Source organism: Myxine glutinosa, chromosome 1 (assembly GCF_964187855.1).
Source record: "Myxine glutinosa chromosome 1, kmMyxGlut1.1, whole genome shotgun sequence".
Taxonomy (NCBI): domain Eukaryota; kingdom Metazoa; phylum Chordata; class Myxini; order Myxiniformes; family Myxinidae; genus Myxine; species Myxine glutinosa.
The window spans coordinates 68,902,866-68,917,862 of record NC_136261.1 but is presented as its reverse complement, the minus strand read 5'-3'; positions in this window follow the sequence as shown (position 1 = coordinate 68,917,862).

Below are 14,997 nucleotides of genomic sequence, written 5' to 3'. Positions count from 1 at the left end.
ACGTCGACGACAAAGGACTTGTCGCCCCGTCGCAGGACCCGGAAGGGCCCATCGTACGGCGGCCGGAGTGGCCCCCGGTGCGCGTCATGACGCACAAAGACGTAGTCCGCTGTACGAAGCGCCGGGGGGACGTAGGACTGGGGGCCACGGTGGCGGGACGTTGGCACGGGGGCAAATCGGCGGGCGGCCTCCTGGAGGCCCGAGCGCTGGTGTGCGACGGACCAGGGACTGGTAGCGTCGGGCACGAACTCGCCCGGGATGCGGAGCGGCTGGCCGTAGACGAGTTCGGCGGCGGACGCCCGGAGGTCCTCCTTGGGGGCCGTGCGGAGGCCCAAAAGGACCCACGGCAGCCGGTCGGTCCAACCGTCGTCCTTAAGGCCGGCCATGAGTGTGGCCTTCATGGAGCGGTGAAACCGCTTGCACAACCCGTTGGCTTGGGGGTGGTAGGCTGTGGTGCGGTGCAGCGTGACCCCCAACGAGCGGGCGACCGCGCCCCAAAGTTCGGACGTGAACTGTGGGCCGTGGTCGGACGAGATGTCCGCCGGTGCGCCGAAGCGCGCGACCCAGGTGGCAATGAACGCCTGCGCCACGTCGGCGGTGGTGGTGGAGGTGAGGGGCATGGCCTCCGGCCACCTGGTGGTCCTGTCCACCATGGTGAGCAGGTGGGTGAACCCCCGCGATGGGGGCAGGGGACCCAACAGGTCCACGTGGACGTGGTCGAAACGCCGTGCAGGCACGGTGAAAGGTGCCAGCGGGGCCTGGGTGTGGCAGTGGACCTTGGCCCGCTGGCAGGCCGTGCAGGCATTGGCCCAGTCGCGGACCTTCCATCGAAGGCCGTGCCAGACGAAACGCGCCGACACCAGCTTCTGAGAAGCTTTCCGGCCCGGGTGAGAAAGGCCGTGGATGGAGGCAAAGATGCGGCGCTGCCAGGAAACGGGCACGATGGGGCGAGGCTGGCCCTGGGAGACGTCGCAGAGCAGGACGGTGCCCGCGAAGGGGATGTCGGCCAGGCGGAGGCCCGTGTCCGCCGCCTGGAGGGCCTGCACCTAGGTGTCGGTGGTCTGGTCGGCCGCCATGAGCGTGAAGTCCACGCCGAGGTGGACCGCGTTCGCGCTGGCCCGAGAAAGACAGTCGGCCACAGCGTTGTCTTTGCCGGCGATGTGCCGGATGTCCGTGGTGAATTCCGACACGGCGGAGAGGTGGCGCTGCTGGCGGGCCGACCACGGCTCCGTGACTTTGGCCATTGCGTAGACCAATGGCTTGTGGTCGACGAAAGCCGTGAACGGGCGGCCCTCCAGGAGGTGTCGGGAATGGCGAACGGCCAGGAATAGACCGAGCAGCTCGCGGTCGAACGTGCTGTATTTTAACTCGTTCGGCCGGAGCTGCCGGCTGAAAAAAGCGAGTGGCTGCCAAACCCCGTCCACCCATTGTTCATGGACGGCGCCCACCGCGAAGTTGGAGGCGTCCGTAGTGAGGGCGATGGGCGCGTTGAGCACCGGGTGAGCGAGCAGCGTTGCGTCGGCGAGGGCCCGTTTTGCGCTCGCAAAGGCCGCGTCCATGGCCGCGGACCAAACGATGTCATGCTTGGCCAGCTTGCCCCGGAGGGCCTCGTAAAGGGGCCGCATGAGCTGAGCAGCGCGGGGCACGAATCGGTGATAAAAATTCACCATGCCAAGGAACTCTTGTAGGGCCTTGATGGAACGGGGACGCGGGAACGTGGTGATGGCCTCGACCTTGGTCGGCAGCGGCACGGCCCCGGTCTTGGTGATGCGGTGGCCCAAAAGGTCAACGGTCGTCGTGCCGAAGTGGCATTTGGCTGGGTTGACAATTAAGCCGTGCTCGCTGAGGCGACCGAACAGTGTTCGGAGGTGGAGGAGGTGCTCAGCGCGGGACGTGCTGGCGACGAGGATGTCGTCCAGATAGACGAAAAGAAATGGCAGGTCGCGCAGCACGCCGTCCATTAAGCGCTGGAACGCCTGGGCCGCGTTCTTGAGGCCAAACGGCATCCTCAAAAATTCGAACAGGCCGAACGGCGTGATGACGGCCGTCTTCGGGACGTCGGCCGCCCGGACAGGTACCTGGTGGTATCCCCGTATCAGGTCAATTTTGGAAAATATGACCCGTCCCGCCAAACGGGCGGAAAAGTCCTGGATGTGCGGGATCGGGTACCTGTCGGGGGTGGTAGCGTCGTTGAGGCGGCGGTAGTCGCCACACTGGCGCCATCCGCCCCCCGGCTTTGGCACGACGTGCAGTGGTGAGGCCCACGCGCTATTGGAGCGCCGCACGATGCCGAGGTGCTCCAACGCGTCGAACTCGGCCTTTGCCACGGCGAGCTTGGCCGGGTCGAGGCGGCGGGCCCTGGCGTAGACCGGCGGGCCCGTAGTGGGTATGTGGTGCTCGATCCCATGCCGCACTGCGACGGCCGAAAACGTCGGCCGTGTGAGGGCCGGGAATTCCGCGAGCAGGCGAGCGAACTCGTTCGCCGTCGGGAGGGCGCACACCAGTTTGGTCGGCGCGGAGCTGCTCATCGTGCACGCCAGGGAGCTGAAGGTCTCGGCGTTGACAGGGCGACGACGTTTGACGTCGACCAGCAGCCCGTGCGTGCAGAGGAAGTCGGCGCCCAGCAAAGCCATGGGGATGCAGGCGGTCACAAAGGTCCACTGAATGCGCTGGCTGCCGAAGCAGATGGTGACGTTGTGCGGGCCGAAAGTGCGTATGGCCGAGCCATTAGCAGCGACCAAAGAGGGGCCGCAAACGGCGTCCCGCCTGTCCTGCTCGGAGGCGGGTATGACGCTCAGTTGGGCGCCGGTGTCACAAAGGAAACGCTGCCCGGACGCTTTGTCCCGAATAAAAAGCAAGTTGCCCGAGTGGCCGGCGCTCATGGCTGGGAATGAACGCCGGCCCGGCCGTTTCCCGACTTGCCAAAAGTGCATGGGGGTCGGCACGTCCGAGCCTTGTGTCCGAACCTGGCGTGGTAATAACACCATGCCTGGTCAGGTGGAGGCCCCGGCCGTCGTGTCGGAAGCGGTCGGTGCGGCGTGGCGGCCGCCAGTTTCACCGGCAGTTCGGCCTCCAACCGCGAAAGGCGCTCGGGCGTCGTGGGCGTCGCCTCGGACGGCGGCAGGCTCCAGGTAGCCGCGCCGATGTGTTGGCCCGCCGAGGAGATCTTATCGGCTTCCCTGGCGAGGGCGCGGGGATCGGTGATCGACGTGCCAGCCAGGGCGAGGCGTACCGGGTGAGGCAGCTGGTGAAGGAACAACTCGCGGAACAGAAAATCCGGAGAGTGCTCACCGAGCAACGAGAGCATATAGTCCATGCGCTCGGACGGGCGCGTGTCGCCGAGCTCGGGCAGGTCGAGCAGGCGCCGTGCGCGTGCCGCCAGTGAGAGGGCGAAAGCTCCGAGGAGGAGCGTCTTCAGCGCGTCATACTTGTCGGCAGCCGGCGGGTGCTCGAGGAGGCTCAGGGCGTGGGCCGCGGTGGCGGAACCGAGCGCTGCCACGACGTGGTGGAAGCGGGTGTCGTCCACGGTGATGCCTCGCAGGGCGAACTGGGAGTCCACCTGGGCGAACCAAACAGCCGCGTGAGCCTCCCAGAAGGTAGGCAGTTTAAGAGTCACTGCCGTGTCCATGTCGGTAGGTCACCAGTGAAGGAGCTGCGCTGCAACGCGAGTCGAAAGAATTGACGCGACCAAAGACGGAATTCGTCCGAGTTGCTTTATTGAAACAAAACAGGTCAGGTTTTCTGACAAAAGCCCGTTTATCGGGCAGCAATATATATACACATTTATGTCGGGAAGTTTGCCCGGCAAAAGCTATACCGGGCATGCCTGGGTGTCAAGGTCGAGCCGTGGAAAGGCGAGTCTGGACCTGCCCGGGCGTGTTTGGCTGCGGCCTGGCAAGTCGAGGCTGGGCGTGCCCGGGCGCTCTGGATGAGCACTGGAAAGGCGAGAGCGGGCATGCCCGGACGCTCTGGGCGAGCCCTGGAAAGGCGATAGTGGGCATGCCCGGACGCTCTGGGCGAGCCCTGGAAAGGCGAGAGTGGGCATGCCCGGGAAAGATGAGACCGGGCGTGCCCGGGAGTTTCGGGCGTGCCCGGGAACAGTGAGTCCGGGCATGCCCGGGAGAGGCGCGTCTGGCCGTGTTCTGGCCGGTGCAAGGCGATTGTGTGCATCCAGCGGTAACCACTACACTGGCAACTAGTTGTCCTGTAATTGTTGATTGATACGTATATTTCTACTGTAATTAAAGTCAAGCTATGCTCCCCTCCCCCCCCCCCCCCCCTTGAAGGAAATAAATGCTTCATATTGTTGTGGTTTTGAGAATAAAGGCAACCCCCCTTTAGTTAGTTGCACCACAACATGTAGCCTCACTTTAGCCAGTTATTTCTTATTAAATGTGAAGTAGTCTCCTTCCCAGTGTTAGTAAGCGTTGAGACAGGTAAGTAAGGGTAGGCCTCATTGGGCCTGGAATGCCATGTGCTGGGCCTATGGCAAGTCGAGGAGGCCCGAGGGAGGAGCTGGAGGGAGTGGCTGGTAAGCAGCAACGGCCAATGGGAGCCAAAGGGGAGTGGCCAATTATGGCAGCCAATGGGAGCCAAAGGGGAGTGGCCAGCAACGGCGGCCAGGGGAGGCCCTTGGAACATTCTGGTGGGACTCCGGGGGGGGGGGGCTATAAAACCCGGCCCGGATCCCCGGACTCGTGCTCTCGAGCCCAGGACTCTGAACGAGAAACGCTCTCTGCTGCCCTGTTCTCCCTGGCTTTCTCTCTCGTTTGCCCTCGCTCTCTTGTGAAACGCTCTCCCAGGACGATCTGTCTCGTGGCCCTGTGCTCTAACGATCTCCTGCCTGGACGCCCTGCATGTGCGCTTTTGCCTCGCCGACTTCGGGACACGCTGGGCGGATTCACGTACGCGCATGACTGGAGGCTGACAACCTTGCCATGAACATCCTCGAGGGACACGCCCAACGGGCCGTCCGGGGCGAACTGCACTGAGCGGCCGCGCTTTGAGCGTGTCCTCTTCTTCCTCCCTTCTCCCCGCGTGAGTCAGAGGGCCCTTGTCTGGGTTTTAAGTAAGAACGGTTAAGCTTCTCTCCTGTGTCTCTTCTCTCTGGCCATTGTACAATTGTGAATAAACCTGTGTTTTGCTTCCAACTTGGCCGTTTACGTCTTTTCACTATTGGCCTCGCATTGCACGAGATAAAACCGCTCGATCAGGTTCATAGTGATTAACGGCACGAGTCACGTGACACGCAAACCACTCGGGCGTATCAGACCAGCATGACTCATGTGAGGTTCAGCCCCCATCCTCGCAGCGGTGTGTGTATCGAAGGTACTCAGGTATTTGACCGGAAACCCTTCCACGCGCTCACTGTGGGTTTGGCCGCTGGAATTGCTCAGCAATCCGCCCCCACGAGTGTAAAGTGGGTAGCGGCCTCGTGGACTCGAAGCTCGAGGGGGAGAAGGGCTTAATCCCCCCTCAGTATGCCGACGGGCTCGAGATCCGCAACAATATTAAACCACAACAAAGTAGACGACATTAAATTTATTCTTGCACACCACCCATGTAACTACCGTGACCTGTAAAAGTATTCACCCCGAGCAATAATGCCACATTTAGATTAATTACGAATCATGAAGAAACATTTTTTCCAAATGAACTTTCTATTCATAACTGGAGAGATCAAACTAAACACTTACAGTCATGTGAAAAAGTAAGTACACCCCATGTAAAGTTTTGACTTTTTCAACATATTTCAACATACAGCTATTTTATCTTCATTTCAACAATATTGACAGATAAAGGTGATATAATATAACAAATATCATGAAACATTTAAATTTTGTGGTCCATTGTATAATTTAAATAAACATAAATGCAAATTTCACATGTGGAAAAAGTAAGTACAGTCATCCCTCGCTATATCGCGGTTCACTTTTCGCGGCTTCGGTACATCGCGGGTTTTTCTCGCTAGTATATGTAAAATTATATCGCGGATTTTTCGCTATATCGCGGGATTTTTCGGTATAAATGTATTTTTATATACTATTATTTTAAATATTTTTGTGGTAAAATAAGCATTTTCTAGCCTAAAAAATTTAAAAACGTAAAAAAATAAGAAAAATACAGTATTTAAAACATATTACAAGAAATAAAATACTGTACATAGTGTACAGTAGAAGAGTAGACAAAGAGACAAAGAGTCGTGCGTATGGAAAACGCAGATGCGGCAGCTTCCACTTGCGCTAGTTACCCACGTAATGGGTAACTGTAATGCTCTTTCTGGCTGTGCAGTACATTCATCATCGTCATCACCTTCATCGTCATCACCTTCATCGTCATCACCTTCATCGTCATCACCTTCATCGTCATCAGTACTGCACAGCTAATTCATCATCATCTTCATCACGCAAGTTGTAGTATTGAAGAGCCGGGGCTCTTGCTTGATACGGACGAAATGACGGGCAAGACACAAACTCGTCCGAGAAGATATTTATTCTCAAAACCAACTCGGGAACACTGAAAAGCCCGTTTATCGGGCTGAATTATAAAGCACAACCAGAAACCGAAAGCCACGCCTCTCAAGCGTGGCGTGCTTGGGCATGGTGGTCACGTGATCAACAGGTCTAGCTGATTATACCCGCACGCGCGGCACGCTTTGGCGGTCACGTGACCAGCCACTCTGGGGCCGGGGATCCCCGCCGGTGACGTCACCGGCTGGAGCAAGGAGATTCTCATGCGGGTCTTGCTTGGGGAACCCATGGGTCGCTACAGTATCTTCAATGGTGAGTACCCATTAGAATTTTATATGTTCTTAAAATTACGTATGTTTAAGAGTGTAAAAAGTGTTTAAGAGTATAGGAAGTGTTTATAAGAGTATGGGAAAGGTTAATAAGAGTGTGGGGAGGGTCATAAAGCTTTAAAATATATATAAATAATAAAATAAAAATATGGTCGCTACTTCGCGGATTTTCGTCTATCGCGGGGGGTTCTGGAACGTAACCCCCGCGATAAACGAGGGATCACTGTACACCCCTAAATTGATCACTATTTCAAATACTTAAAATTAGAATCAGGTGCACCAGCTCAGGTGCAAATGATTAGAACATCTTTAGAGAGGATCTTGGAGGAACCTGTCTTATTTAAACCTCAGACATTTCGTTTGGTTTGCTCTTTGTTGTTGAAGTGTGCGGTGTCACCATGCCTAGATCAGAAGAGCTCTCTGAGGCCTTCAGAAAGAAGGTCATAGATGCCTACGAGTCTGGGAAGGGATTTAAAAAGATCTCCAAACAATTTGAAATCAATCTTTCGACTGTCCGGAAGTTCATCTACAAGTGGAGAAGATTCCAAACAACTGCCAATTTGTTCAGGCCAGGCCGCCCCGGCAAGTTCAGCCCGAGAGCAGACCGCAAGATGCTGAAATAGGTCTCTAAGAACCCCAGAATGTCATCACTGGACCTACAGACAGCTCTTGCCACTGTTGATGTCAAAGTGCACGAGTCTACCATTAGAAAGAGGCTGCACAAATTTGATCTATATGGGAGGTGTGCCAGGAGGAAACCTTTGCTGTCCAGAAAGAACATTAGGGCAAGACTAAAGTTTGCCAATGAACACCGAAGCAAAGACCACCACTTCTGGAACAATGTGTTCTGGACAGATGAGTCAAAGGTAGAGCGATTTGGCCACAGTACCAGAAGACATGTTTGGCGAAAACCAAAGACATTTGACCACAACAACCTGATACCAACTGTAAAGCATGGTGGTGGAAATATTATGGTTTGGGGCAGCTTTGCTGCATCAGGGCCTGGGCAACTCACCGTTATAGAATCCACTATGAATTCTTCATTGTACCAGAGGGTGCGTGAGGATAATGTGAGGCCATCTGTCGGAAAGTTGAAGCTCAACCGAAGGTGGACCTTGCAGCATGACAATGACCCAGACATCTATCTATAATGCCAGTAATCTCTGTGTGTCTGTCTGTGTGTTTGTCTGTGACCGCTGTTTCTCGACAACCACGGGTCCGATATACTTGAAACTTGCCAGGTATATTGCTGGGGACCCGAGGATGTGCCTTTTCAAGGTTTGTAATTAATCGGACAAGTACCTACCGAGCTATGTCCAAAAAACGCTTCAACCAATCAGAGAGCAGCGAGCTATCACGTGTGCCGAACCGTTAATGCAATGCAAGCGTTAATGCGTTAATGCAAGGCTTTTCTTTTTCCCCCTCTTCTCTTTCTACTTTTCCTTGCGATTAAATTGCAAACAGCCAAAATACGTTGGCGCTAATTGAATAATTGGCCATTAACACTAAAATAATCGTAACTGCGATATGCCAACTTCCGGACAGTGCAGCCTTCCATGTTGTTGTTGTTTGCAGCAGCTGTTTGCAGCAAGGCAAGGCTTTTCTTTTTTTCCCTCTTCTCTTTCTACTTTTCCTTGCGATTAAATTGCAAAAAGCCAAAATACGTTGGCGATAATTGAATAATTGGGCATTATGTTTTACAACTAATAAAAACGAATTTGCGATTCATTCGCTTTCCTGCGCGTTTGTGTACGCGATGGCGATTTCTTTACCAAACTCCGGAAGCCGTTCGCTTTGGACCGAACCATTGCATGTAAATAGAGGGGGGGGATTGTCACCACTCGCAAGCCGTTCGCTTTGGACCAAACCATTTCATGTAAATAGGGGGGGGGATATAATTTTAGATATATATATAGTACGGGCATGCCCTAGTACCAGTAAATCCACCAAGGAATTGGCTTAAAAGAAATAAATGAAGGGTTCTGGAATGGCCAAGTCAAAGCCCGGATCTAAATCCCATCGAGATGTTGTGGGGGGATTTGAAACGAGCTGTGTTTGCAAAAACCCCCTCAAACATCGCACAGCTGAAATAATTCTGCATGGAGGAGTGGGCATAAATTTCTCCCAGTCGATGTCAGAGACTGGTAGACAGTTATAAGAAACGCCTACTTGAGGTTGTATCTGCCAAATGGGGCAATACCACCTATTAGAGCCAAGGGTGTACTTACTTTTTCCACATGCGAAATTTGCATTTATGTTTATTTAAATTATACAATGGACTACAAAATGTAAATGTTTCATGATATTTGTTATATTATATCACCTTTATCTATCAATATTGTTGAAATGAAGATCAAATAGCTGTATGTTGAAATATGTTGAAAAAGTCAAAACTTTACATGGGGTGTACTTACTTTTTCACGTGACTGTATCGTTGAAGAAAGTTTCATGTCAGGAATACCTGTCAAAAACATATACAAATCAAAATTCACTGGTTGCAAAAGTATTCAGCCCCTTTTGTCAGTACTTGGTGGAAGCACCTTTTGCAGAAATGACTGCTCTGAGTCTTTTTGGGTAGTCTCTACCAGATTTGCACAGTGAGATGGTGAAATATTTTCCTATTCTTCATGTGAAATTTGCTCTAGCTCTGTCAAGTTTTATAGGGATCGTCAATGGACTGCGATCTTCAAGTTTCGCCATAAATGTTCAATTGTGTTCAAGTCAGGACTTTGGCCCACTCAAGAACATCTATTTTCTTCATATTATTCAGCTACTGCAGTATGGCATCAGCTTTGTACTTCAGTTCAATGTCCTGTTGAAAATTGAATCTCCTACTCAATTTCACATTCACCAGCGTGGATCAGCTCGCTACACTTGCCTCACTACACGTCGCTACAGAGGCACAGGCTCATTTTAACTGAAGATAATTACTGTACGTTAGTTGCTGTTGTCATGATTTACACCAATCATAATACAATCATTTATTTGGTACAAATTTCCATAGACATATCAATACAAGACTTGGCTTCTGAATATGCCTCCATATGTTAATTTTTATGGTATCCTTGTGAATTCATCAAATTCTAGAAGTATTACTTTTTATATTTTTGTTCTGTTGTATTTATATTGGCAAATATGGAAATAAATGATTTTTTGAAATTGAATAATTTTTAAATTAAGTTTCGTGTAAGAGCTAGAACAAAGAATGGAACAAGAAAAACAGAGCAAAAAGAAGAAGAGAAAGATGGGGGAAACACCAACAGCAGGGTTGAAGGACAAAGTAGAGGGAGACTTGGACAAATGAGTGTGGGAATGATATAGGGCTCTGGGATGATGATTGTGAAGTAAAGATGACAAGATGGATACAGAAGCAAACTCTGAGGAAGGAAAAGTTGGAAATTTGGAAAGAGGTTGTCTTGAGAGGGGGGTGTTAATGGGGGTAAAAACAGATCATGGTTTGGGTGGGGAATGATCTGAGATGGTGCTGAACAGCTGTCTTCAATATCTGGAGGGAAGAATGAGATTGAAGAGAATGTGTAAGTTGAGTCCACAGGAAGGAAACAAAAGGAACGAACGAGTGGAGGTGAGTAGTGATTCGGGGTTTTGGGAGTTTCACCAGAAGGGGGTTGATGGTGGACCATGTTCACCCTGCAGAAACCTGGAGGGGAAGGGAGAGGGACAAAGAACAGAAAGATCAGAGTGTGCAAGACCAGAAAGGAAGGAGTGAGTTCAGGACATAGACCACCAACCGATCTGCGATCAGAAAGCGGTAGTGGTCCCTCTCCCTTCCCACAGACTGAGCCTCATCGCCGGAGATTCCAATAAACTTGAAGGCTTTGGTTTCCTCGGCGTCAAGTTCAGCAACGTATGAGGCAGAGGTGCCAGCACAAGAGTTTGAGTGTTGAGCAGGACGTTTTTTGAATCGTAAATACGAGAGGTGTTCAAAGGCATGCTGACACTTTTTAGTGTTTCACCAATACATAGTGTTTCTCCAATACATTTTCTATGCTTTGTAATTCTTTTTATTTGGAAGTCTTTCGACGATTTTATGTCTAATATATACGGAACTATTTCAATCCCACACATAATTCAGAAAACCTAATTTTCTCACCAACTCTTTGAATGTCTTCTGTCCAAATAATTTGCTTCCAATCTTCTTGAAATGCAATACAAACTCCTCTTTGTTGTGCTTCACTGACAAATTGAGCCCTGCCATTCCTTCCATATTCATCATCAACTGCAAGGGTACCTAGGTATTTCCAACCAAAATGCACCACCAGACGTACCAAGGCAGATACCCAGTGTAGGTCACTTGAGTAAGTGCGAATGAAGTATGGAAAGCGTTTCTTATTACTCAGGAGCTTTGAAGAAGCACCATAACTTATCTAATAAAAGAAAAGAGAACACCCCACCTGTTATGCAGTTCAGTTGCATCTATGATGCATTTATGATGAAATATGATGTGCAGTTAATGTGCAGACTTTCCACAGCAAATCAGATTAATGAAAGCATGACATTTTACAATTAGACGTTGATGGTGTCCTAATGTGAGCATTTCATTCATGCTGTGGTGACACTCCAATTGAATCCTTGAACTCTATGTGAAAAACGTTGTTGTGTAATCCTCAATTCTGTCTGTCTCACATACTGCGTAGTCAGTTACTCCATACTTAGGATGTAGACAATGTAGACAACATAACAAACACACACACTCAGATAAGTACATCTGAACTTCAGATGATTACTAATTTTCAACAAAGTTAGAAATCGACTCAAAGTTGTGGGTAGTTAACCGGGTGTAGAAAAGATCACGACCTGAGATGGTGGTGAAAAGCTGTCTTGAAGACCGGAAGAAAAGAATGAGATTGAAGAAAGTATGGAAGGTGGTTCCAACGGTGGGAAAAGAGAGGAATAAGTGAGTGGAAGTGAGCAGTGGTTCTGGTGGATTTAGGCAGTTTCACTCGAAGGAGGTTGCTGGTGGACTGCATACGTTCCGCAGATATTTGGGGGGAGGCAGAGCACAAAGGGTGCAAGACCAGAAATGAGGCAGAAGAAGACAGAGAGACCACCGACCTGTCATTGATGGTGAAGTTGACTACTTTCATCATGAGAGATTCCAAATATCTTGAGCTTGTTTCTTCTTAGTTTCTCTTTTTGGTGTAATTGGTGGACGGAATTAGTGATGAGGTGCAAGGAGTTTGTGGAAGATTCTCTCTATTGTCAGTACATTGAAATGAAAACTGAAAACTTGCTCATTTGCAGATACGAGTCGTATGATGATTTGTTTTATTCTTTCCTTATGTAAACAGAAATCTGCTTGAGGTAAACAAAACAATGAAGTGTGAGGAACATCATTGGTGTTGCAAAATACATGTATTGGGATTGAACTTCATTCTCTCCATTTTGTATTTCCCCTTCATTTCAGGCACGCACCTCAGATTTTTTTTACCGGACTGTCTTTCATTTTGTCCGATAGATGTCACGCTCATTTCCAGATGACAAATTTGATCATCTTTCATTGCGAAGAGATTCATGTATATGTAGATCATAGGCTGACCATTCGACATCATATTTTATTAAGTCGGTAAGGTCCTGGCATGGACGTTGTTTCGTGATGTCGTTTTGTTCAGTGTCATTCAGATCTCACAAATTGGACATCTCCATGATAAGTGCACCATACCTCGAAAAATGTTATTGAACGAAATGTGTTTGTAATGGAGAAAATGTAATCCAATGATTCCCATTTCTTGAATAAGTCTTCAGAATAATGTTAATTCAATGAAAGGAGCTCAACACATATTTGAATTACTTATTCAAGACATGACATGATGGTATCATGGAACACCTCAGATGCAGCAAAGAAGTGTCATGGAGGTAAGAACAAACAAACATAAGAGTGCCGAAGATGCAACACCACGAGAAAACCGAAGATGCAACAAGGCTTTGAGAAAATTAGTAACTTAATTGGCTCATCTTACGGCCCGTGCAGGCCGTGCAATTATCGGGACAACATGAGAGCGAGCGAGACGTACGTGGTACGTGATCGTCCATGTACTGTTGATCCATGTACTGTTTAGCCATGTACTGTTTGGATTTTGATGATTTGCGTGTGTTATGATTTAACGGATGTTTATATGAATCGTTTAAAATAAAAAAAGCCTTCAATTTCTGATATTTTACCTTTTCATTTGGGCTTACCAATTGAAGCCCCGCCCGTAGGGCTGGTACTGTTGCTAGTTAACTCTAAAACTTCGAAGTTCTTCAGAAAAGATTTTTAAAAATCAACATTTTAAATTATAAAAACACGAATACTGAAACCCACCTGAGGAAGGTTAAATACTGTGAGAAATGGGCTCAAAAACGTTACAATTTCTGATGAATAAGGCCCAATCATTACATTTGGCTTGCACAGACGTTCAGATTTATTTCCTAAAACAATGTTTTCTTGCAAAAATCTGAGGCTGTTTTCTAAGGCAATTGGTATTTGTAAACAAGAATCGTAAATATCATATGCCAATGTAATGTTTGGAAGAAGATCATTCCTTTCGTTTATTTCTTTGATGGCATATTCCATGGCGACAGCCCATTGTAATGCCTGCATAAACATCCTACGTGGAACAAACGTTGTTTCAACTTTCATTTGCACATCTTCTCAACCACATGCATTGTGAAAAATTTAACAAGTACATTTAACATTTAACCTTCATCACATTAATCACACAAACGGGCTTACCCAGTACAGTCTCGATCTGGAGGTGCATCTGTAAAAGACAATTCATCAGTTGTCAATGAACGTCCAATGGGAAAAAATCCCACAATAAAAAACTTTCTCTTCATCGAATCCTTCACCAGTATTTCCTCATTTTGTGTTTTGGAAATTCCTGAGTTTGCAGTCGGCGAGTTGCTGAGTAGAAATAAAAGCATGATCATCATGATCATTAAACATAGCATTGAAATCTTCACTAATATTTGCGTTAATGTGCTCCACATATCTTGAATTGTCACATTGTCCTTGAACATGCAGAAGATATTGGAAAAAAAAAAAAAATTCCAGTATTTTTATATATTTTAATTCTGTCTTCAGTTTGTTCCGTCTTAACAAGTAACTCTATGGTGTTGCTCCACTGATGTTGCAAATGGATCTGCATTGGGTTTTTATGCTGTCTCATGTATTTGTTAATTTACAAACAATGAAATGGATAATTGCATTAATTTAAAAGGGGTGTGTGTGGGTGGGGGTCATGGGATTGGGTGAACAATTTATTTATGATTTCGGAATGTCCCCAGAAATTATCTCAAATTATACCATTAACAGCTGCACTTCAATAAGAGTCATCTCTAATTTAACTTCTCAACTGCGTTTCGTTGATTGTGGTGTTAATGCCACAAACAAAATGAATGAGTAATGAAAATGGTGAGGAATGTGTCAATAAATCCTTGTTTGTCAGCTTTGGTTTCAGAAATATCCCAAAATCACCCTATTAAATTACACACACCCCTCAAACATATTGCTTGGTGTAATTGAACACCTGTCCTATATTTTTTTTGCAAAATTGATGCACATTGACAACTGAGATTACAGAGGGTTTAAAAGGTAACCAAGTTACAATGGGGCAGTAGATCAACAGTTGGACACAACATACAGGGGGAAAATTAACATCGTCATGTTAACCTGAGGATGCAGACAGACAGGGGACAGACATAAATAATTTTTCTATTATGTACAAGAAAAAACATTTGAAAAAAATGTAAAAAAGAGGGATGAAAAGTCATTCCTACCTTGTTTTTTTGGAGATTTCATCCCTAAATGTTTTTAAGCAGTGATCAATATTTGGCTATGTCTGTTGGTCCATCAAAAATGAAAAATAAGACTCTTCTAACGCTGTTTGATTTTTGATTTCCTTTGTGTTTTTGATAACCGTGTTTGATTCTAAACCGGAGGGTTCCAAAGGGTAATTCTAAGGGGTTCTAAAGGGTAATTCTAATGGGTTCTAAAGGGTAATTATTATGGGTTCTAAAGGGTAATTCTAATGTGGTCTAAACGGTAAATCTAAGGGGTTATAAAGGGTAATTTTAAATGGATTCGTTCGTTGAAAGGCTTTGCCTATTTCGTATCAAAATGATAAACTTAACTGCTTACTTCTGAAAACATTTTTGATTTTTTTTTCTTGTTTATAGTTTTTTGAACCACCATTATG